The sequence below is a fragment of the Temnothorax americanus genome, unplaced genomic scaffold (assembly GCF_048541705.1).
Source record: "Temnothorax americanus isolate GAGA-0224 unplaced genomic scaffold, ASM4854170v1 Scaffold58, whole genome shotgun sequence".
Taxonomy (NCBI): Eukaryota; Metazoa; Arthropoda; class Insecta; order Hymenoptera; family Formicidae; genus Temnothorax; species Temnothorax americanus.
The window spans coordinates 956,412-981,264 of NW_027509730.1; the positions used below are offsets into that span (position 1 = coordinate 956,412).

The 24,853-nt window shown below is 41.3% G+C and overlaps 1 protein-coding gene and 2 long non-coding RNA genes across 3 annotated transcripts in view; 1 reads left to right on the forward strand and 2 right to left on the reverse strand.

Annotated features, from left to right (window-relative positions):
• LOC143904791 (uncharacterized) overlaps nt 1–16,555 on the forward strand; it is a 38,827-nt gene extending 22,272 nt beyond the window's left edge. Inside the window, exon 4 of the mRNA XM_077419725.1 lies at nt 16,432–16,555. The gene's annotated coding sequence lies outside the window, so the exon portion shown is untranslated. The remainder of the gene's footprint in view (nt 1–16,431) is intronic.
• A 4,757-nt stretch (nt 16,556–21,312) lies between these two features.
• LOC143904799 (uncharacterized) lies at nt 21,313–21,928 on the reverse strand. The gene is made up of 3 exons (XR_013259044.1): nt 21,797–21,928; nt 21,575–21,737; nt 21,313–21,451 (listed from the first exon to the last, which is right to left on the reverse strand). It is a non-coding gene; the product is annotated as an uncharacterized LOC143904799 (long non-coding RNA).
• A 463-nt stretch (nt 21,929–22,391) lies between these two features.
• On the reverse strand, nt 22,392–23,335 carry LOC143904800 (uncharacterized). Its single transcript, XR_013259045.1, has 3 exons — nt 22,987–23,335; nt 22,624–22,713; nt 22,392–22,530 (listed from the first exon to the last, which is right to left on the reverse strand). It is a non-coding gene; the product is annotated as an uncharacterized LOC143904800 (long non-coding RNA).
• Nucleotides 23,336–24,853: the final 1,518 nt, after the last annotated feature.

Genomic DNA, 24,853 nt, shown 5'->3' on the forward strand with positions numbered 1-24,853 from the left:
ACGAGTTCCTTTCTAACATAAAAAGAGTCTTTATTCCTGGAAACGGGATTACGCGCCGCGTTCGCGAGTGAGTGTGTGAGTGAGCAGCGGACGCACGGATAAGCGTAACAATATATTGTTATTAATTATATACATGTAAGTATTATAAAGCATATGGTATAAAATAATTTCAATATTCAAATTATTGTAATAATAATAAGAAATCAATTATCTACATTTTCTTCTGTGTGTGTATGTGTGATGTTATCGACAATAGTTTTTTTGCACGTTTACATTTTTTTGCAGATTTTTTACACGCTTAATTTTCACAAGTTGATGTCGATGTTGTACTCGGCCATCGCTAGGCCATCCGCGCTGCGCCGTGATCGCGAATCCACCAGCGGTGCATACCACAACCCGTCACCACCGTTCGGCCATCTTGCCTGCCACTGAACCAGAGGCCAGGTCCTCTCGCGCTGGTCCCGATGCCAAATACAGACAAGATTTTTGTTTATCTGTTATAAGCGGTTATAAGCGTTATTTTAAATGCAAGATTTTAATAATCAAACGTTTTTAATAATCAAACATTTTCAAACTGCAAGCAAGGGACAAGCAATATCATCTGCAGCATGTAGTCTTAAAATACTACGATTTTTTCTAGCAGCACTAACCACTAGCGTATAATTTGTCCGCCGACATTACGAATTTCTTCTGCTGCAACACATAAAATGTTGAACAGTTTTCTCGAATGGTTTAATTATGTCTGTATGTCCTTGCATTATTAATTCGTTAAGGTATTGCTCACATTCTCATTCTAAAATAATAATCTTATTAAAAAATAAAAAGAAGTATTTGTCATCTGTGTGTGGACTGCTGACATGCTTTTTCCACATTTACCATCGTTTTTACATATGACGCGCAAACTTTTCTTGACTTTTGGATTGTTGGCACAATGCCAGGACTAAATGGTTTGCACACAATGTAATTCTAACACTTGATAAGGACCGAAAGTGACGGTCGAAACGTCGTGAGATAAAGAATTTTTATATTGCCAGTCAGTGTCGATTATTACTATTCCTTTTTATTTTATTCACTGGCGAAAAAAAGGTTTCCTTATTCGTTATTAAAAAATGTTTATTCTTCTTTAAAGAAAATATTGTCTCAAATGTTCTTCTTTCAAAAAATTTTGACAGACTTGGAAGAAAGAGTTTATATATAGAGACGGAAACTTATCTTAATTTTTAAAATATATTTTAAATTTCTTTGATGCATTTATATATATATATATATATATATATATATATAATGCGCGTGTGAGTATGAAAATGCAATTTGTCTTTCTAAATATGATAAATATTATTTTTTAAAAGACGATAATAGTCAACAGCAAGACGTTTGTGTGTGATAACAAATTTACAACGTAAAAATACATCACAAATATATATAATTATATGTAAAATATGTCTGTTTAATTTTTTAATAATATTCACGATGCTTAGAAAGATAAATTGAATTTTCATATTCACACGCGTGTGGCCGGGGGCGTATTAAAAAAAGAGGTGTGGCTTTGGAGGGTTAATGATGCAAGGGCATGCAGCGTTGTTACAATTGTTCAAGAAAACTGTTCAACATTTTATGTGTTGCTGCAGAAGAAATTCGTAATGTCGGCGGACAAATTATACGCTAGTGGCTAGTGCTGCTAGAAAAGATCGTAGTATTTTAAGGATACATACTGTAGATGATATTGCTTGACCCTCGCTTGCAGTTTAAAAATAATTATTAAAAACATTTGGTTATTAAAATCTTACATTCAAAACAACGCTTATAACAGATAAACAAAAATCTTGTCTGTATTATTTGACATCACACTTGTGAAAATTAAGCGTGTAAAAAATCTGCAAAAGAATTGTAAACGTGCAAAGAAACTATTGTCAATAACATCACACATACACACACAGAAGAAAATGTAAATAATTGATTTCTTTATTTACAATAATTTGAATATTGAAATTATTTTGTACCATATGCTTTCTCACACTTATATGTATGTGATTAATAATAAAATATATAAATGACAAATAATAAATTACAAGAGCTCATTCTGGTTTGAAAGATCTTAAGGAAGTTCTCCGGAAAATCGATTTTTTCTAGATTTTCTTGAAATTGTGAATATACATTAATTTATAGGTGTGCTTTATGTGTAATATAAATTTTAGTACCTCTTGCGGTATTAAAAATCGAGATACTGAGGTTCAAAATTCTAACTTTTAACACGGAATTCTTATTTCGAGGTATTGTGAAACAGAAATTTTAATAAATTGTGAAAAAAGTTTTTTCTAAATGTTTTTGAAAGACTAGTATATGATGCTTTATAAAAATAGAAATTAATAATATGCGATAAGTTTCAATACCCTTGCGGTACTCGTTTTCGAGAAATACTTGTGTAAAGTACGCGATTTGAAGTTAACTTTTTATTTTTTAGTTGTTATATGTAATATTTAGTAAATTAACTTTAGTAAAATAATTTTTTTTTTTAAGCATGAATACAAGTTGAGTATGACTGGAGCCGGAGAAGGTCTTTAAAAATAGGTATTTATCAAGAATTTTTTATAGGGGAACGAAGAAAGCGAATAACGTTAAACTTTGCATGTTCTTTTAATTTTATTTTAAAAATATATTTTTATTTTTTAAGTAAGAAAAATATTTTTTTTTGTTACTTTTATGTTATATCTTGATCACTAAAATACGTAAGTATATGAAAGACGAAATAAATGATTCTAGCTGTTCTAGGTATCAGAAACGTAAAAACCAAAAATTTTTTCTTATTTAAAATAAGTGATATGGCTATCGTCTGAACTAGAATAAACATTTTTTTTTAAATAAAAAATACTAATAAAATTTTAAAAAAAGATAATATTTTTAATAAAAAAAGCCGCTTAGAATGGAAATATTGATGATTTAATTCTAGTTCAGACGATAGCCACACTTTTCCTGCAGAATAAGAAAATTTTAGCTTTTTGCGTTTCAGATACCTAAAACAGCTAGAATTATTTACACCGTCTGTCATTTATAGTGACCAGGATATAACAGAAAAAAGAGCATTTTAAATTAGAATATCTCCGTTAATAATTCTTTACATTCTCTTCCTGAGGTGTGTGTGAAGCTATCATCTCATTTTGCAGAAAATAACAAATTATTGAGAGAGTTCTGGCTTCTTTTTCAATAATTCTAGAGTTCCTGATAGTTTAAACAAATAGTTCTGGCCATTAAAGCCAAAAAACGCGTCAGTACAAACTGAGACGCTAGGTTCACGCAGCGTCTCACTTTGTCCTACGCAAGTTCCACCACTGTATCTCATCAGATTTTGCAAGATCTATAGTTCTATAACAGTTCTATAAAGAGTTCTGCCATATAAAAGCAAAAAAATTAATTATAAGGTACTAAAAAAAAATTACAATATGCAACGAGTATACCGAGTTAAGACGCCAGTTGAAATCTCGGAGTTCTGGTTTATGTAAAATATTTTTCGAGTAATTTTGAGCATATTGAAACATTTTCTAAAGAGTTCCGAGCGTTAGAATCTTTGTTATATTTAAAAAAATTAATATTAACCGAAAAGTAATCATGACAGAAGAAGATGAGACGCTGTGCGAAATCTCTGAGTTTTGGCTTATATAAAATATTTTTCGTATAATAGTTTTGAGCATACTAAAGCATTTTCTAAAGAGTAACCGCCACTAGCTACGTTGTATATATATGTTTATTAACTTTAGCAAACACTGGCTACGTTGTATAATTTTTAAATAAATTAACTCTCAGTTACCTTACCTGGGTCTGAGAGCCCTGCACATTGTTAAAACGTGCAGGGTTTTTAAGACATTCATAAAACCCTTGTATCTTTTTTTAGTCAGTACTACATCAATTTAAAAAAAAGCAAAATTTTTTGTTTTTTTAGAAAAACACGTCTTCCTTTTTTTTTAAATAACATTTACATTTTTTAACTTGGAATAATCTAACTTGCACAGTCTTGTAAATCTTTAAAAAACGCACCGATTAAAAAAAAACACTTCAAATTGATGCATTTCTCTTGAAGATACAAGCTGAAGAAAATGGCAGGGGTCTCTCAGACCTTGGTAAGATAATATCGGGGTGTAAAAACGTAAGGTAACTGAGGGTTAATACCGCTCGAAAATCAAGAATTTATCGAAAATAAGGTGAGACGCTGGCCGTATTTCGACAGTTCTGTGAGTTCTGTTATAATTCTCGTGTAGTTATGAACGTATTTTAACGTTGTCCCATTTTATTCTGGCAATAAGCATTATATATTCATTTTTTAAATAATTCTTATTGCTCGAGAAAAACCATATTCTCGACAAATTCCTGACTTTCGTGCGTTATTAATTTATTTAAAAATTATACTACATTGCCAATGCCCGGAACTCTTTAGAAATTGTTATAGTATGCTTAGAACTGTACGAAAAATATTTTATATAAGCCAGAACTCCAAGATTTTTTACAGTGTCTCACCCATATACCTGTAAATGCGTCTTTCTTGAGCGATAAAAATTATTTAAAATATGAATAAATAATGCTTATCGTCAGAACTTTTTAGAAAACGTTAGAACACGTTCAGAACTTTACGAGAATTATAATAGAACTCACTGTTATATATGTATATATATATATATATATATATACACCCATGTGTATTGTTTATTTAAGAAAGTGTTTTTATTTTTATCCAATTATCCTTCTGTTGTTGCTCGTAATTTGGCCGCTTGAACATGCATAGGTAAAATAAATTTAATAAGAGTGCAAGAAACATTATAAATTACCATTTTTTCTCAATATAGTTAATAATATAATTATTGGGGTATGCATTTAAATATTAAATTTAAAATTTATTATGCTAAAGTAAAGGTTTTTAATGTAAGATTTTTTTAGATAAAAAAGCATAGAACTGTGATTTCTATACATTACATTTACAAATTATTTTAGTTTTTATGTTTATAAATATTTATTTAATTAATTTTATTTTTGCAATTTTTATATATTTATAAATTTCAAATATATATTGTCACGACTTTTTCACTCCCGGACCGCTCCGGGACGTGTGCCGGATCAAAAGGAGTAAGGAGAGCGGGATGACGGGCCTCTCCGACGATTCCCTCGCACTTCCGACACTTCGCGAAACGAATTTACCGTTGGGCGCCAGACGCGTCAACGCGCGTCCGCGAAATCGCGAAAGAAAACCAACACGAGGCGCAAAGCGAGACGTGCGGATGTGCGAGGAATCGGCTAGCTCGACCTAAGGGCTGGGGCGGGGGTGATGGAGGGCGGCGCGATATTCGGCGGGGTGACACGCCATAAATAAGGCCACGAACTCAAGCGACAAATCAAAGTAACATTTATTCGATAGGAATTCGCGCGTGAAACAATAAAATAAAGGCCGATTCGGCTTCGGTCAGTCAGACAAATCATATAATCAGTCGCGCGAGCGTCAGAAATGAAACAAAAAAAATAATGATGGAGCGGACACCAGAATAAACGAAGTACTGCGCTATCGTATAGTAACGCGCAGAAGGCGCTGCGATTATCTCCGAGAGATACAGTATGACCAAACTTACAAGTAATATAGAACATCGACGGTAAACACGAAATAATCACAGAAATAGAAAATAAGGTCTCGCAGGAAAGATCGCAAAAGGACGATACCTCACGCGCGGATTGCGTGAACGCAACGCCGGAAGTCGCGCGAGAATTTTGTCGCCAATTAGCTAAGCCTAACGCAAGTAGGAATCGTGGCATAAGCCACGTCTCAACGTAATGAGGACCGAACGCAACACAGTAACGCGAGATCAATTTCGACGCAATCGCAAGGAGACGCGGAATACTATAACAAAAGCGAAAATACGGACTTAACCTAACGCGAGAAATGACCAAAGATAGCGCCAGTTATTCGGGCGAATACAATACACTGTCTGCAGTGATTTCCGAACGCGAAAACTGAGACGCCGAGGTACTTGGCGTAGCGCGAAAAATTTGAAGGAACGCGAGGAAGTGTGCGGGATTACCGCGAGCAATAATAACACGCAATCACCAAACAACGCATCCGGACATAACTATCCTTACACGCACGATTCTCTAAAGCAATTAGCCTCTCACAGACGGCAGATTAAAGCGAATGATGTGCCGACACGGGCTACATCCCAACCTAAGTAATATTTGGTAATCCGATACGCCGTGAACACGGAAGGCGCAAGACACAATCACGAGCGCGGACATGATACGAAACGGACTCGCAGTAACGGATTTCGCCACGAATCTATCGCGGTCTCCAGAGGCTCGCAATCGCGTCTTTATCTCAATTCCGCGGCCACGATACCATCCCGAGGCCCTTCGCTCTCGCTGTCGATCGCCATTCGATACGCGGTCTCAAGGGACCGTACGCGTCGCGATGTTACAACGTTTTTCCGGACGAGAGCGTGCACCGGAGGGCGGCGTCGTGGCTTTACATCCCGGTATTAATTACTGCGGGCAATCTCACCGATGTGATGTTTCCTCGTAGGGCTCCTCGCCGTCACCTCGTACGGAGGATCGTCGCAACGTAACAGATTTTCCCGACTCGGGGCGGCTATCGCATATTTTAAGAAGAACGTTCGAACTCGCCGACGGACGACCAGAGAGTGTCTCGCTAGATTTGCTCGATAACGGAATTGATGCGGCACCCCCTTCCTGAGGGGCGCGTTGACCAATCGGGGGCGAGCTTGCAAGCTCGCGCGGTATCGTAACGCAGGATCGTCGCAAGGGGATTCTTTGGGGGCGCGCAACGGTCCCTCGGCGGCGTAGCGATTCCTCCAATTTGTCCCTGGGCAGCGGACTAGACTTAGTTCTGGCCGGTGTGCCTCCGATTTGACCCCGGGGCGGTGGCCAGCCACCCCGCAGGCCGGTATTGCGTGGAGGTAATTTGCTGAGGCCGGGTTTTCCCCGGTACCTGGGGCCCCGCTATTGACGGCCTTGTCCATCGCAGCCTCATTCGCCGCACGCCTGCCGCGTTGCTCTCGCCGCCCGTGATCCATGTAGCTTCCGCTCTTGCCACCCCTCCTCGGTCCTTGGTCCTTCCGGACCTCTCTCCCCAAGCAGCATTTTGACGTCCGCCCGACGTTAAGATAAACACACTTAACGTTGGTATCCAACGTTTTTGCTACGTCGTTTCAACCCTCTTTTGCACTAATTTGGGGAATCAAATTTAGGTTGTACCAACGTTGGAATCCGACTTATATAAGTTAAATTGAGGTTACATTTTTTCCACCAGTTTTAACGTTGGTATGTAAACTTTGATTTTGTACACTCTGCTAGACCTGAGGTTATTTTTTCACAACGTACATTTTAGGTGTAGTTTTCGTGCTTCCATTCAAACCATATGACGGCATTGGTGTAATAAATGTATCATAATACGTACTTATCAATTTGGCACAAATAAAATGGCTTTATAGGACAAATATAGTTTGCGCAGTCTTTGATACTATTGTAATTTTGCCATAAATACACGAACCCAGCACTGAAAATGTATAACAAAACCCATTTTATTGATAAATGTGGAAATGATAGGTCAAAATTAGACGAATCCTTTCTAAAATATTCCAATTTACTAAATATTCTAATAAATAACTAAAATTTTTTAAAGTGTAGATTTTAATTTTTTTTCATCAAAATTACTTTTAAAATAAATATGTTGTCAAAACTTTAACAACAGATATTATATAAATGCTTTAAATTGTTAATAAAGTGCGTTAAAAAATTTAAATCTAAATATACTGGAAAATGGCGGATTATTTGCCTTCCTCTTTGAGGAATGAAAATGGCGAAGTCAACGTTCCACACTATATCAAACTTTACGTAGTAAAAGGTGCGATAAATTCTACTAAAATTTGTCTTTTCGTATAAAATAATTAACTTTTTCCGACTTTTCCAAACTAAGTAGTATACCACTGTAGGCAAAATTGTACCTATATTGACTAAAAGTCTTAACAAGGTCGCCAAACTGACTTAACATGTCGATAAAGTATTAATTAGTTGAAAATTCTATACTAGATTTGCGAATGAGTCGTATATCTTAACCAAATCCGACCTATGCAATACCATCTATATGGTGATCTAGAGCATGGTTACGGCAGCCGTGCAGCCGAGCGAACGCGCTCTCGAGCTGTGAACCGCGCGGCGCGCGCGCGTTGTTTCCCGACGACGCGACGATAACCGCGTGAGATGAAATGGACCGGTTCGGCCGTGGATCGTCAACATTCGTCGCATAGTCCTCATAGCTCACGCACGACGCCGCGAATTGCCGTCGACGATGCCCGCTTGACGCAGCAGTAATCTGCTCAACATTTTTTTAGGCAGAATTTGTTACCATTTCTCGCGATTTCTTAACGTCAGTCAGAAATGACCACATGCGACGTTTCACAACGTTAGCGTTTTACAACGTTTGATAACAAAACGTTGGTTTACGTTGGGAATTACGTATTGAAGTCGCTCAAAAAGTGTAGTGCAGAGTATAACGTCAGGCGAACGTTAAATATCTTAACGTCGGGTAATAGGACTTAAACTGTTTCGAATTTGACGTTGGGAAAGTGATAAAAAAAGCACGTCGTAATTTTAACGTTTAGACAACGTCCAAAAAACGTTAGTAATTATAAGTTACATTTTATAACTTTCTTGAACCGCTTACAACGTTGTGATTAGTAGAAAAGTAGTCCTTAGTCGGAAAGTTAACCGAAAAATGCTGCTTGGGTCGTTATCGGTACTCCCTCGAAGACTCGCCGTGCGGTGTGGGTGAGGCGCCGCGCGCATTATAATTACACATGAAAATAAAAGAATAGTCAAAACGCGGAAACGATATCGATTTTTGGCCTCTGGAGATCTCGTCGTCGCCTCTCTGGCTCGTCCCTGGGCGCAAATTCCCGTGCTTTGTGACGGCGGCGGGGCGCTGCCACGAAGCGGCGGGCCGCAACGTATATATATATATATATATATATTTAGTTATAAATATAAAAGTTAAAATTTGTAAATATACAAGCAAATGTAACGTATAGCGGGTATAGCGTATCGTCGATTTGTCAACTCGAGACTCGGCACTCGGCGAGACACGAGACGCGATACTCGAAATGCGTGGCATCGTGGTATAGCCGGCCCGTGCAAAGCGGCAATGTCACAGCTCAAGAGAGACAGCAGATCGTATGTCTGCCCTTCTCTCCCTGCTCGAAGCTTGCCGAGTGCCTAGCGTACACGGACAAAGGAGGGGCTTGCGCGACCAGCATATCCCCTCCATCTGAGTAGTTCGGACACGAACCATAGCATGGATACGAACCCATGTATCGTTACCCGAGTCCTCTCTGATCGCTACCAAGGGTAACGCCGTAGTTGACGTCCATTTTCTCAGAGGGCAGATTAGGACAGACGTTCCCCGAAGCCGGATGGCCGCTCTCAGGTTTCTCTCTGGTCCTAGGAAGTTTCCTGTTGGCGTGACCGTGTGCTTATATACTTTGACTCTTTGACACTGAAGGCATGCTTGAGCCCATTTTCGACAGTCGTTTTGTATGTTTGGCCATATATATTTTTGTTTGACCAATCTTGCTGTAGCCTTTATCCCTGGTTGTGATAAGCCATGCAGGATCTGAAAAACCTGCCATCTATATGGCTCTGTCACGTAGGGGCGTGCGACTAGTGTCGAAGTGTCACAGTATAATTCCGTTGTTGAGCCAGGTATTTGTGTCTTCGTTAATTTCAGTGATGACTGGATGCTGCCATCTAATATCTGCTTAAACTCCGGGTCTTCTTGCTGCGATTTTGCCAATCCTTCGAAGTCCGGTGCTTTTTCAATCGCTTCGATGCGTGATAGAGAGTCTACAACTACGTTGTCTTTTCTAGCCATGTGTTGAATGTCCGTTGAGAACTGCCCAATGAAGTCCAGATGCCTTCCTTGTCGAGAAGAGCTGCGTAACAGATCTTGTTGAAAAACGTATATTAAGGGCTTTTCTGCGCTGGATTAAGCTTCTTGCTCATGAATGCTAATGGCTGCCATCTGTTGTCTGTTTCTTGCTGGACCACTGCCCCGAGTGCTGTGTCTGAAGCGTTTGTAATCAATGTGAGCCTGGCTTCAGTTATGGGATGTGCTAAGAGCGTAGCTTTCGAGAGGCTATCTTTGCATCTCTGAAAAGCTTGCTCGAGCTGCTGAGTCCACTCGATTGGAATTTTTCCTTTTGCTTTAAAACCTCGTAAGACATCATGTAATGTGGCTTGGTCTTTTACTGCTCCTGGTATGAACCTCCGGTAAAAGTTCAACATTCCCAGGAATTGTCTAAGCTGCTTGATATTTTCTGGCTTTTTGAAGTCTCGTATCGCCTGGACTTTTTCAGGCAACGGGCGAGTGCCTTCTGTCGATACGAGGTATCCGAGAAACTTCACTTGTGAAGCTCCCAAAACGCATTTGGCCGGTTTCAATTGGACGCCATACGCTTCAAGACGACGAAATATTTCTTCTAAATGTTTTAGATGTTCTTCTTCTGTTGCGGAGGCGATTATGATATCGTCTATGTATGCGTAGCAGTAGTCCAAGCCACGCAAGACCTCATTTATAAATCTCTGGAAGGTCTGCGCTGCGTTCCGTAGTCCAAAAGGCATATATAGATATTCGAATAGCCCGAATGGCGTGATAATCGCCGTTTTGGGGATGTCGTCTAAATGTACCGGAATCTGGTTGTAGGCTCTGACTAGATCCAAAGTTGAAAAAAATTTCTTTCCGCTTAGGGAATGGCTGAAATCTTCTATGTGAGATATTAGATATCGGTCAGGCTCAGTCCGAGTGTTCACCTTTCAATAATTCCCACAGGATCTCCAGGAGTTCCCTTTTTTAGGGGCCATGTGTAGCGGTAAGGCCCAAGAGCTTTTAGACGGTCGAATAATTTCTTCTTTAAGAAGTAAATTAAACTCTGCTTTGGCTGCTTTTAATTTGTTGGGTGCCAACCTTTGTGCTCAACATGCTTCTGGAGGTCCTGGTGTGGTCTTGATGTAATGCATCGTTGAATGTGGCTGCTTTTGTCGATGAGTTCCCGTGGTCCTGGTGATACCGGGAAATCGAGCCAGCAATTGATGAAAAGGGGTGTCTCCCATGACAGCTTTAACTGACGGTAATGTGTCTCTATTGGCCGTCCCGTTTGCCTTTAGTCCTGTTTTTGCATCAACCAGCTGTCCCTCTTTTACATCCGGGAGCAGATGAAAATGGGCCAGGAAGTCGGATCCAATTATCGGCGTAGTTACGTCTGCGATGACAAATCGCCAAGAAAATGCACGGCGGAGACCGAGATCAGGCTGCATCGTGAGATCTCCGTACGTTTTAATGTTGGATCCATTAGCCGCAAATAACTCTTTTGAGTCAGTCCAGCGTCGTGTTCGTACCAACGAGCGAGGATAAACGCTGACATCGGAGCCGGTATATCCGCCGGTATATCGGAGCCGGATGAGATATCGAAGCTTCGTGCTGCGGTCAGTGACAAATAAGCGGCATGGGTTCGGGCAAAGGCCGTTTGCCTTCTTGAAGTTGCACGGCTGTGTGCATTTCCGAGCTTTTTCCTTGAATCGTCGGTGAAAGTAGCAAACGTCTGCTTCCTTTTCTTCTTTCTGACCTTTTCTGGAACGACTCCTGGAACGATTGCGCTGGTTGTTTCTGTTTCCAGGAAGAGACAGCCGGTTTTCTAATCTTCCAGTTTTTTATTTAACTCAACGATTTGATTTTTTACTGAAGAATTTGTTGCCGACTGCATACTGGCAACTGTCATAGCTCTGCAGGTGACTTCGTGAATTCTGTCAGCCTGCTCGGCTACGTCCTCTAAGTTGTCAGCGTTCCGAGTGGCCAGAATAGCTTGGAATTGGGATGATAATCTGCCCATCCATAATGTTCGTAGGAGCTGCTCCGGAATGGCCGAGCTGGCCAAGGCCTGTAGGTGCCGGAAAAACTGTGAAGGCCTTCGATCGCCCATTTCTTTGTGTTCTAAAAGCTGGCGGATTTGCTGTTCCTGAGAGATCGATAGGCGTTTGTATTAATACCCTCTTGATACTCTCATATTTATTTTCTTCAGGCGGCTTCGTTATCAGATCCTTTTGGCCTGCTTAGTCTCTACATGTGACAGGACGTAAGCATATTTTGTGCTGTTCTGCGTTATGCTTCCCAATGTAAATTGGCCTTGTTGTGCGAACCATAATTCAGGTTTGTCTGTCCAGAAAGGAGGTACTTTAACGGCCACTTTGTTGATTTGCGCGCGTTCTTCAGTAGATGTGCCCCCTGCGGGTCCTCCTTGCGTGTCTGTCATCGTTAATTCGTTTTTGTGTAATTAGAGCAAGAGCGAGATATAGCGAGATCACGTCGGGGTCACCAATTTGTGGGGTAGGATATAGGTGAAGGTGCGTCGATTCCCACAATAATCAATCGTTTAGTTAGGTTGTGACCGGAACAACGAATGATAATATAAAATATTGAATTATAGCCACTTACTACTTGGGCTGAAATAACGGTCGCCACTGTATTTTGGGTTCAAATACAGAAACCTAGAATGTAAGCGTTGCCCCTTTCTTCCTCTCAGCAAGGTAACTGCCGTTTCTGCGTCGCTGACGTGTTCAAGGCCGTCGGCCACGCCCTTGTTAAGCGATGTCGCAATATACGGATATATGGATAGGAAGTTCACTCGGGTTGTTGAATCACACTCACGGATTATTATTAACAATAACAATTTAATATATTACTGGTTTACAGCTCACGAAACGATCGCGGACTCGTTCTCAGCGGTACCGGCGATACTGAGCTTCGTACAACACAATGTCGTTAGCGTGTTGCCATGGGACGTACCCGTTATCGCGCAAACACGAATTATTTATTGTAATTATCACGCTGCTGTCGCTAGCGGACAACGGGACTAGCCACCCGGATCGAATGTTTAATGCAAAACCGAACGCGTGTCGGCGCTTCAAAACCGATAGAAGACTGTCCGTTGTATAAGATGTTGTTTAATACTCGCACTTTTCGTAGGCGGTTACGGGATAAGACCCTCGAAATCAAATTTTAATGCGCGCAACCGATACACGTGTTGACGCTTCGAGGTACTGCGAAGGACTGATGTCCAGGAGGAACGGGTCGCCTCTCCCCACTTTGGGGCTCGAGCCTGCACTGTGGCTCTCTTTTGGGCGCGAATACCATGTGTTTTGCGCGCTTAATCGCGTTCGTCCAAGAGTGTTGCTGGTTGAAAAGCGACACGATCCATCATGTGTCATCGGCCAATGGCAACTCACTGAGCCGGTTTAACAGGCTCAGCTCATTCGTAACGCTGAATTCCGATTGGACGGCGGACATGGGCTCTCGTTGCGTGCTTCGCCGTGCGTCAACCAATGCCAGCCGTCACAACAGCACATAGTACGTATTCGCGGGCAAGTCGCTCGGAACGTTTTCCGAGCGACCAATCAAAGGTTGTTTTGACGATCCGTCGCTTCGGCAGGTAAGTATCACGTACTAGAATAAAATCTTTATTAATTCTCCTTTTCTTTCAAGTACCGGCACTTCGTAGGATCGTCTCGCCCATTCATTGGACGGTGAATCGTCATCGGTAAGTATTCCGACGGTAAGTATAATTTGCATATTACATATAATAGAACTTATAAATTCTACGTGTTTCGACAGGAAAAAACATAAAGGTAAGTATGAAATGTATAAAGGTGAACATAAAATATGAATCGACGCGTTACAATGCGAATCTCGCCATTTCGAGTCGTGCTCGCTTCTCATTGGTCGGATCGCTGCGTTCGTTCGTACGAGTCGCTGAATGCGCTCTCATTGGCTGAAGGCTTTGCATAAACGTAAAGTAAATTGAAACATGTAAAAATAATATAAAATTAGCCAGGACTTGCTCCTATTGGCTATCGCTGTCCGTAGACTATGCGAAATGGGTAAATTAAGTGAAATCATTAATATTTTGTATGAAATAGCCAGGGCTGCTCCCCATTAGCTGTCGTTACTCGACATTTTGTCAAAACTGTAATAAGCTGCTTAATTGAATATATAAAGTTTTAAACGGACGCTATTGGTCCTCGCTCGCAATGCATGCGTATTCTAACAAAAATCGCTTATCGTTTATCGGGAATCAATCGTGGATCGATCTCGACGCTTAATAGTAAAATATACAGGGTGTATAGGATGAATATCATGCTGACGGTGTGTACGTCTGGAAAATTTAATATCAAAGGAATGAAAATAGTTAAAGTTACTACTAGGTATTTTTTGAGCCTCATCATGCAAAACGTTAATGTCTTTTAGGTATAATAGTATGCCTTTGCTCTCGCAACGTTCGAATAGACTAATATCAATATGCATGCGATAGATATCGCGAATAAAATTAAAATAAAGGTTAATATTAGGATTCGAAACTTATCTGAATCCATTTTACGAATACTGGCCTGTGATTGGCTCTTTTACTGACTCTACTATTTAATATCGCTCAAACTTGTATTTCATTACTCAGGAAGTCTGGGATTGGTAGGAAATGTTTTTGTATCAATTGTGTTTTGTAATTTGTGTTTTTTAATAACTCGCTGCCTTAATTCTATCGTTGCATGCGGTTTGTATCTCGAAGGGTTTTAAAAAAAATAAAAAAAAAATAAAAAATATATGAATCTTTCTGTCCTAACTTGGGGACTTTCATTACTATTTGTGCTCCTTACTAATAAAAGAAAATAAAAAGTTCATTGGACGCGCACGAGTCTTAGTTCTCCTTGTCTTGGATTGGAACCTCCTCTGTGCTTCCTGTCGGTCCCGATTCGTCGGTCGCCTCCTTTCGCAACTCGCTCTGACCAGCGGGCTGTAGCTCCAGCACGAACTGTCCAGCGGGCTGTGTTTGAATTCGTGCCTTGCCGTATCCAGCGGGCTGTAATCCTTCCGCAAGGATGATTGCTTCCACCACTGCCTCCGGAATCGACTGGAGAATCTGCTCGCTCGATACTGACTCGAAACTGCAGTCCCCCGCAATGTCCGTCTCCTGATTGGCTGCTTGCTTATTTGTTTCGACCGGCTCCGTCATGACTTTGGTACGCTCAGCCTCCTCCTGCTCGTCTATTGGTTGACGATCGACTGTGGCAGAAAGGATCAATTTTTGGGTAACCGAGGCTTCAGCCTTCGGTCCCAAGGTATAATCTCGCTAGGTTTATTCATGCTCTTGGTATATACAAAATAAATATCTCCTCGATGTGTTTGGTTAGATGGTCGTGTGTGTCAGTGTAGGTTATTATGGTATAGTGTAATATTCTCATGGGGATGTGTTAAAATGTCAGGGACGTTCGTTGCGGAGAGATGCTTCAGCGGGATAATCAGATTACGTCCGGGAGTCCCTGGCTCGCCTCTCGGAGCGGACGGAACGGGACTAAAGCGGGACCGAGGAAGTCGAGGTCGTGGAGGAATCTTGAAGAGAAGTTCCATTTGCGTTGCCACAGAATTTAGTTGTAGGTGTCGAATGCACGGTATTCATGGTGGAAAATTGATAAGTTGTAATTTCCACGGAAAGAAAGTCTTCACCTTATAGATTGGAAATGGCGTCTAGATCTCAAAAACAGGAACGGTACCCGGGGTGAACTTCCAACTCGTCTTAGTCTCAGGAACTGGGATGGTGATTGGAAAAAGCTTCCACGGTGGAGTCTTTTCCTCAGAGGCCGGTTTAAGACTCGTGGATTTATCCTCAGGAACTGGAGTCGGAGTTAGGATCGGAGTTGAAGTAGACAGTGTCTCAGGCTTCTCCGATTTCGAGGATGGGTCAGTATGACCCCAGTTGGCAATCGGTGTAAACTTCCACTTCAGCTTGGTCTTCGGGATGTACTTCCACGGAGAAGGAGTTTCCACCTTGGAGATCCGGAGAGGAACCTTGGATTTACCCTCAGGAGCAGGAGTCAGAGTCGGAGCCGGAACCGGAGCTGGAGCCAGGATTGAAGTTGGAGAAGGCAGCGCCTTGGTCTCCACCGGATTTGGTGTTGCCCGACAGGCTGGGTCAATACGACCCTGATAACCTTTCCGCGGTAGTGTGTCGGTTGACTCTTACCGAAGAGAGTTAAAGCCCTGCAAGGCAGGTATGAACGAAGGCCCGTAATAAGCACGTTCCGTGAACGAGAACGAAGGCCCAAAATGAGCACGCTCCGTACAAAAGAGGGTTATGTCAAGGGCCCAATGAGCACACCTTAACTGGCAAACCCGAAAATTGCTGGAGAAGTTGTAGCCGGACGGAGGAGTAGATTAACCACACGTCTCGGAATTCTTTGTTATCACGGTCGCCACTCGATTTTTACCTCGGTCTATCGAAAAAGATACTTGACATGCGGACAAACCTTTCGCTGACTTCTCTGATTCCCCTCTCTACGACTCTGTTTCAGCTTCCATCTGTCTCCGGATCGACCCTCTGGACTATCGGACCGCTGTGCGCTGAAGGGACCCTTTGCCGCTTCGCTGGATCTCCGTCACTCTGGAGGACTGCGTTGATGGAGGATTTCGGGCGGCCGACAGGTAAGTAGGTTCGGTATGGATAAGTCTTTTCAGGTTTTTTGCCGCCGGATCGTTTCAATAAATGAGACACGTATTTTTACAAATTATAGGTAGAACATAATTTATTTCTTCTTTTCATTTACATGGACATGGAATACTTTACACGGATATAATTTGCGTCGTGCTCAACTTTTTGCTGAGTTCGCTCGATACGCGTCGCGATGATAAAAACGTACGAAATTGTCGAATTTGCGGGATTACGCTAACCGCTGAGCGGTATCGTTCTCGCTCTCGCTTGCCGTTCGCGAGTTCTGTTTCAACGGCTAAGTATTCGCCGCGCGCTCCGGTATCTACCGAAAGCCAAGACTCTACGCGAGAAGTTAGGAAGACGAGTTGGCACGATGCGACCGTTCGCATCGAGAGCCGAGAGACGAATCTCCGATAGCTGGGCTCGGCTGCCCTGCCTCGCTGTCCCTGGGGCTATCCCCACTACGCGCCCTGGCCATTCTTCTAGGCTTTTTGCACGCAGCTGTGTCAACAGCTTCATCGTACTCGCTCGCACATCTGGCAGACACCTGTTGTTATTCGCACAAGTTTCCGCATTCCGATTGCTCGCTTTTGAATAGCCACACTGTTCTCGGCCAAACATCTGACGCACACCTGTGGCTACTTGCTTGCGTTTTTGCATTCCGATCGTCTTCGCACTTTGCTCATTCGGAAAAGCGTATTTACTCCTCGCGTTATTCAAGAGCGACGTACGCTTCGTCGTACTCTCTAGATGATTCTAGATGCTTTCGCGAAATGAGTTCTATGCTCACATAGACAATAATGCCGTTTCCGCGTATCCGCGCTCGCATCCACCCGACGCTCGGTGCAGCGATCATTCGGCGCCTCCGCTTGGCGTTTTACTCACGGCAAGCGGTTTCCGCTTTCGCGCACCGATTCTGCGTTGCCGCGCTCCGACTCGGCTGAAACTTGGTAGGACGAGTTTCTGCTGCTTTTACAACGCGTATGCTTAACGGTAAGCAGTTTCCGCCTGGGTACACCAAGTTTGCTTCGCCGCACTTTGACACGCTCGAAACTCGGTAGGACGAGTCTCAGGAGACTCTGCAACACGCCTGCTTAGCGCCAAGTGGTTTCCGCGTCGGTACGCCGAGTTTGCTTCGCTGCACTCCGATATGCTCGAAACTCGGTGGGACGAGTCTGGGAAGACTCCGCAACACGCTTGCTCAGCGGTAAGCGGTTTCCGCTTCGGTATGGTCGTGGCCAAAAGGGTTGTCCGACTTTTTTTATAAGTTTTGGAACGCACTCTGTCATGTGAGAGTTGATGGTCCCTGCTCACGGCCATAACCTAAAGTTTTGAAGTGACACATTATCGGAGCAGACGGACAGTCTATACAAGGTGTCAGAAAAGTTTAGACTACCAGAAAGAGTAAGCACGTGTATTTGTCGTAAGGAACAAAACCCGTCCTAAAGAGGAAAAAGGAGAAGAGGAATATGAGCAGATAATAGTAAGTAAAATGACCAGTGACCAATATTAGAAAAGAAATGTAAGATATGTTAATAATATACTCATAAGAAAGTATAAATAGATGTTTTGAATAAATTTATTGAAGTAAAATTTGTTTAAATTAATAAATAGAAAATGACGAAATCACATTAAATTTCAATGTAAATTAATAAAAGTCTTGTTAGCATTAATTAAATTAAATTAAATGTAATGTAATCCTGTCATGTTCTATCTGTTATGTCAAACAGTATATTTTATTACAATTGGAAAAATAATATGCATGAATATTACAGAGAAAACAGTGGTTCGAGACGTGGAAGAAAACTTTTAGTCAACGATGGACGCAGGTATGATGATAATAATTAATGTTTAAAACAACATTTTTACACAACACTAATAAAGAATTTGTCAGCATAATTAAAAATTGAGAGATTAAATTAAGTTAAAATAACTTTAATTAAATTGTCATATGTCTGCTTGCAGGTAAAAGGAGAGGCAGCGTTGAACAGAGGTGGAAGAAGTATACTTAATGGGATCTGTGAGAAAGTTGGAGCTTGCTGTGAAGAAATGTAAGAATCTTCATAAAACTGAAAATCTGCACTTGGAGATGAGAGAAAAAATGAGGGATTCGAAGAACTTGCCGAAGGAGAAGGAACTGATAAAATTTCTCTTACATTGAGAAATTGTAGTGTATTATATTGCAAAATCGTTAACAAATTAAATGAATTTCTGTTTTAAACCTTTAGGAAAATGAAAAAACTACGTCCAACAGGTGAAGACATCACATAAATATGACAAAATAACAAAGCCAGCCTGCGTTCACAAATTGTGGAAGAATATATACGACTAGCATGCCCCGCCGGGCTTCGCCCCGGAGAACATGTGTATTAAAACACGCAAATAGTCTCTCTCTCTCTCTCTCTCTCTCTCTCTCTCTCTCTCTCTCTCTCTCTCTCTCTTTCTCTCTCTCTCTCTCGGTGAGTACTGACAGTCGCTTATTATCTTGCTCTTATCGAGGTGAATTTTTCTGCTGCCGCGTGCTGCCTTCGGGCCGTCTTGTTGCAGATTCTGGCAAACTTTTGGCTGCTCTTCACGCATGCTTATTTTCCTTCTTAGAGGCGATTTCATTGCTCTGAGTATTTTCAAGGAAAATCATTGTGTGATCTAACCTCAATTGCGGGGTCTTGGAATTGCCTGAGCGTGGTGTTGCTTCCTGCTGCGCATGCGCCTGGCCTGTCGATCTGTTCTTGCACCTTTCAATCAGCGTGCCGTTCGCGGGCATGCGCCTGCCTAGTGTGGACTGCTCCTGCCTCCTCTTCTGATTGGTTGTCGTGTGGTGCCAACCGCGATCTTCTGAACCAGCATATTTTCGCATCGTGTGGTGTGATCGTCTGGTGCGTGCATGCTCTTCGGGTAGTCTTATACTTGCGTGAGCGACAGTGGGGAGATGCAGTGTGCTAGGTGCAATAAACAAATAGCGACTAACTCCGTTGAATGTGAATGTAAGAGAGCGTTTCACCCGGGTTGCGTTAAACCGTATGCAGTTACCAGATACGCTGACTCCTGTTGCAAGTCGCTACTCAACATTCTGCCTCTTACGCCCGGCATCGGGCATGCTGAGCGAGCACTTGATTTTGACACCATGTCAACCTCTGCAAGTGGCGATGCACAGTCTCTGTTACAGTCTCAGCCGGTTTCGCAGTCTCAAGGTGACACAACAAATAGCCTTTTATTTTTACTGACCGAGCAGCTGAGGGAGTCAAATGCACAATTTTCTGCCTTCGTCGAGGAGCAACAGCGTACGAATAGTGTGCTGAGTGCAAAATTTTTTGCCTTCGTTGAGGAGCAACAGCGTACGAATAGCGTGCTGAGTGACAAGCTTGACAAACTGAATTGCATTGCGAGTGGTGTTGAGCGCAATAGTCAACGTATTGTTGAATTGGAGCAGCGTTGCGATGCTCTCACTAATGAGATCCGTGTGCTTAAGGAGGATCGTGCGCTTTCTCCTCCTGCACGGAATGTCTATACCGCGAATGAAATTATTATATCGGGAGTTCCCGCCGAGATGTCTGTAGCTCCGTCTGAATGTGCAAACAGGTTATTTAACAGTTTAGAAATTCCTGAATTATCCTGCCACATTCTGGACGTTCGACCTGTTGTACGTAAACCTCTGCCGGTTGGGACTGCTGACTTTCGCCCCTCACCGACTCGTACATCGCAGACTGGCTCCCTAATTGTTACTCTGGCTTCGAAGGCTGTTTGCGATGTGGTTATGGCGAGGAAGCGAACTCGGCAGTCGCTCACGCAGAGGGAGGTCTGCGGCAACGACTACAGTCGGAGCGTGCATGTCAATGAGCTACTCCCCAAAAATATTATAGGTATGTCTGGGTAAGGGCGGGTCGCATTCTTGTTAGGCAATCTGATGGCAAGCCTGCTATTTTTATTGACTCGGTTGCAGATCTTAGCAAACTTGTTTGACATGCGGGCTCCGACCTTTCAACTTCTGCCGTTCGCGATGGCGGGTGTTCTCAGTTTGCCTGTTTTCGAGTTGCTCAATTTAATGCCAACTCTCTGGCGGTCACATGGATTATATCAAAATGTTTTTTGCCACTCGCTTCTTCCATATTATATCCATTTCTGAAACGTGGCTGAATGAGAGCATTTCCGACGTCACTGTGGCGTTAAACGATTTCTTCCTAATTCGTAATGATACAGTAGGACGTATGGGCGGTGGGGTTGCGTGCTATGTGCATAAATCTCTTCGTGTCAAAATTCTGGCCACCTCCAGCAATATCTGTTTTAACTCGCCTGAATATATTCTGTTTGAAGCACGTGTACCCGATGGTGAATCCGTTCTTTTAGCAACTATTTATAGAAGACCTAAAGGTCTTTTCTTGCACGATTTTGTTGAGTCCTTAAACCAATTCTCTCACCTTTATAAGAATATTATTGTTGGTGGTGACTTGAATTGTAATCTTATGTCTGCGAGTTTTGAGGCGAGTTACCTGCGTGATCTCATGTCTGGTCTGGCTTTGCATATTATTGATTCTGGGCCTACCCATCACACGGCGACTTCTGATTCTTGGCTTGATGTGTTCGTGATTGATGATGTCGAAAAAATTAAGTCCTTCTCTAAATCTCAGTGTCCTTTCATTGCCGGTCATGATCTCCTTGTGCTGTCTGTGTCTCTTAATTCCAAACTCTGCCAATCATCTACTATTTCTCGACGGAATTATAGGGGCATTTATGGTTCTAAGTTTTGTGATTACCTTCGTTCCATTGCTGACTCTGTACGTGCCAAATTGGACTCGTTACCCTGTCATGCCGGCGTGGACAGTTTGTGCGAAGTGCTGTCTGTCAGCTTATTGGGTGCACTTGACGTCTTTGCCCCTATTCGTGTCCTTGAAATTAAGAAGCCTCCTGTAAAATGGCTTACCTCGGAACTGATGGCAAAGTTACGTATTCGTGATCAGTTGTATAAGCGTGCCAAACGTGCTAATAGTCTCCTAGGTTATGTCACTTACAGACTTTTCCGTAACAAGCTCAATGCTGATATCAGGCGAGCTAAGAGCGAATATTACTTTAATTCCCTTATGTGCGTCAATAATCCTGCTAAACTCTGGAAAGAGCTTGCTCGGCTTGGACTCGCCAAATCCACTTTTGCTTCTCCTTTGCAATTCTTCTCGCCTGACAAGTTAAACACATACTATGTATCTGTTACGAACGCTCAGCCGATCTGTACTTACTCTAACTTTATTTCAGCCATTGCTTCAATCAGTGGTCCCTCTGATCGCCCTGAATTCGTCTTCTCTACCATCTCGTCGAATTCAGTATCCAAGGTTTTATCCGAAAAACCTCTTCACTCGTTTGCATCGGGTGTAGACGGAATTTCCTTGTTCATTCTACGTCTTACATTGCCTTTCATCCTGCCTTTAATAACATCCATGATGAATCGATCTCTAGACACTTTTGTGTTTCCGTCTGAATGGAAAAAAGCCTACATTCGTCCACTCTCAAAAATTCGAACACCTCTATCACCGTCTGACACGAGACCGATTGCAAACCTGTCTGAACTTTCTAAATTATGTGAGAAGATTGTAGCTTCTCAAATTCTTGATTACTTACATGATCATGACATCTTAAATCCCAGACAATCTGCATATCGTGTGGGCTATAACACACAGTCAGCACTGCTACGTGTGAGTAATGATATTAAACAGGGCATTGATGATGGATTAATCACCATCATGATACTCTTCGACTTCAGTAAAGCGTTTGATACAGTTCCCCATTTGCTGTTGCTCATCAAGCTTAAAGAACTTGGTTATGTAGATTCTCAGATGCTGTCCTCAATTGGATTTTTTCGTACTTAACAGGTCGTTCTCAAGCGGTTATTGATGACACTGGTAATCTTTCGGAATGGCTGTTTACCTCATCAGGAGTCCCACAGGGCTCTGTACTTGGTCCTCTCTTGTTTTTACTTTTCATCAATGATATATATAAAATATTACGTTATGTGATGCATATGATCTTTGCTGATGACATTCAAATTTATTATTCATGCTGTGCTTACTTTCCAACATCTTACGTGCATTGGAATTAATTTCGTTGGATGCTAATGCTATTTTTGACTATGCTACGTCTAACGGTCTCATGCTTAACCCTGCAAAATCCAAGGTTATTATATTTGGCAGTCAAGCGCACATAAGTAGTATTGATATCAGTCGTCTTCCACCCATTGTTGTAAACAGCACGCCTTTATTATTCGTTTGTGAGGTAAGAAATTTAGGTGTTATTTTTACATCTAATCTATCATGGACGAGACACATCTCGCTTATCTCACAGAAAGTTCATCATGCGTTGAACAAATTGAAGTTCAACAAGAACTCTCTTTCCAAACAGCTTAGAATCAAACTTGTTACAACATTAATTTTACCTCACATTGATTACTGCTGTCTCGTATATCATGGCCTGACCAAAAAATTAATCATCAAATTGCAAAGACTAGTTAACTGTTGTATTCGATATATTTTCGATATTAGGCGTGATGACCATATCACACCGTATAGACGACAACTGGGATGGCTTTCTGTTGAGAATAGACGGCATTATTTTCTCGGTTGCCAGATGTATCGTATTCTACACATGCGTTCGCCCACCTATTTGTCTGAGCTTTTCACCTTTCCTGATCCATCACTCAAGCGATCTAATCGTCTTGCTAAATTATCTGTTCAAACTTTCCATATTCCTGCTCACAGAACAGTGGCTTACAGAAATTCATTCCATCTTTCCTCTGTTTATTTTTGGCACTCACTTCCTAATACAGTCACATCGGCAGCATCTATAGCATCTTTTAAAAGTCTTCTTCGCGAGTTTTTGCTTTTGTCAGAGTCTGAGTGATCGTTCTCCTCCCTTTCTATTGTGTTCAAGCGGTACTATTTTGTTAGTTTTAAGTTTCGTTAGAATTATTATAATATGTTAATCTTACGTTATATTTTGTTGAGAGCTTATAATTATGTTTATAACTACATTTATACACTTTTGCCCCTTAGCCATTGCTCGGGCATAATAAATCTATCAATCAATCAATCAATCAATCTCTCTCTCTCTCTCTCTCTCTCTCTCTCTCTCTCTGAAATTCAACATCAGATTATGAAGAGGGTGAATCCTGCGATTCTAGCATTATCGGAAACTAGATTGACTGTAGAAATTGAGGATAGTGAGGTCAATGTACCGGGGTATAGTATAGTTAGATGTGATGTTGAAAATAGAAACACAGGAGGAGTACTGTTATATGTTAGAGATGATATTAAATTTAAAATAGTTGATAAAAAAAAGATAGTGTCAAATTGTTGGTGCGTGGTGATAGAAATAAGAGAGAATTTATATAAAAGTATGATAGCAGTAGTGTATCATTCGCCGAGTGCGTCAAATGGCGATTTTGTGAGATTTTTGGAAGATACGGTTGAAGATCTAATAATAAAGTATGACTGTATAGTGATAGGGGACTTTAATATAGATATAATGGTAGATTCATTTTACACAAAGAAATTATTAACGGTAATGCAAAACCTAGGGATGAGGCAATACGTTGATTGTCCAACGAGAGTTACAAAAGATAGTCGTACAATGATAGATTTAATTTTTTCGAATAAAGAAATAAAGGTACGAGTGAATGAAACCGAAAATAACGGACCATGCATGGCTAAAAGTAAAATCTAATATGAATAAAAAGAGAAATAAATATAAAGAATTCAAAGGCAGGGACTATAGTAAATTTAATGTAGATGAATTTCTTAAAATAATGGAAGAAAGAACTGAGCAAGGTCAAGGGCTAGATATAAGTATAAGGGCGGAGCGATTTGTTAATAGTATAGTAAGTGTAATGGATACTGTAGCACCTAAAAAAAAGTTTAAGATTTCAAAAATATGGGAAGGGAAAATGTGGTATTCAGATGAAATTAGAATGGCAACAGATAGAAGGGATGAGGCTCACAGTAAAGCAATAAGCTCAGGCAAAGAACAGGACTGGGGATTTTTCAAGAATGAAAGAAATGCAGTAGTTAAACTTATTAGGGTAAAAAAGAAAGAATATTATGAGAATATGATAAATAATAATAGGAGTGATCCTACAAAAATGTGGAAAACTTTGAAAGAATTAATTAAAGGTGAGCAAAGGGGTTCAGAGAACATCGATAATGTAGATTTTGAAATATTAGAAGACATAGAAGAATGCAATATAGCTGATAAATTTAATATTTATTATGTAAAAAGTATTAGCAACATTGTGCAATCTATTAGTA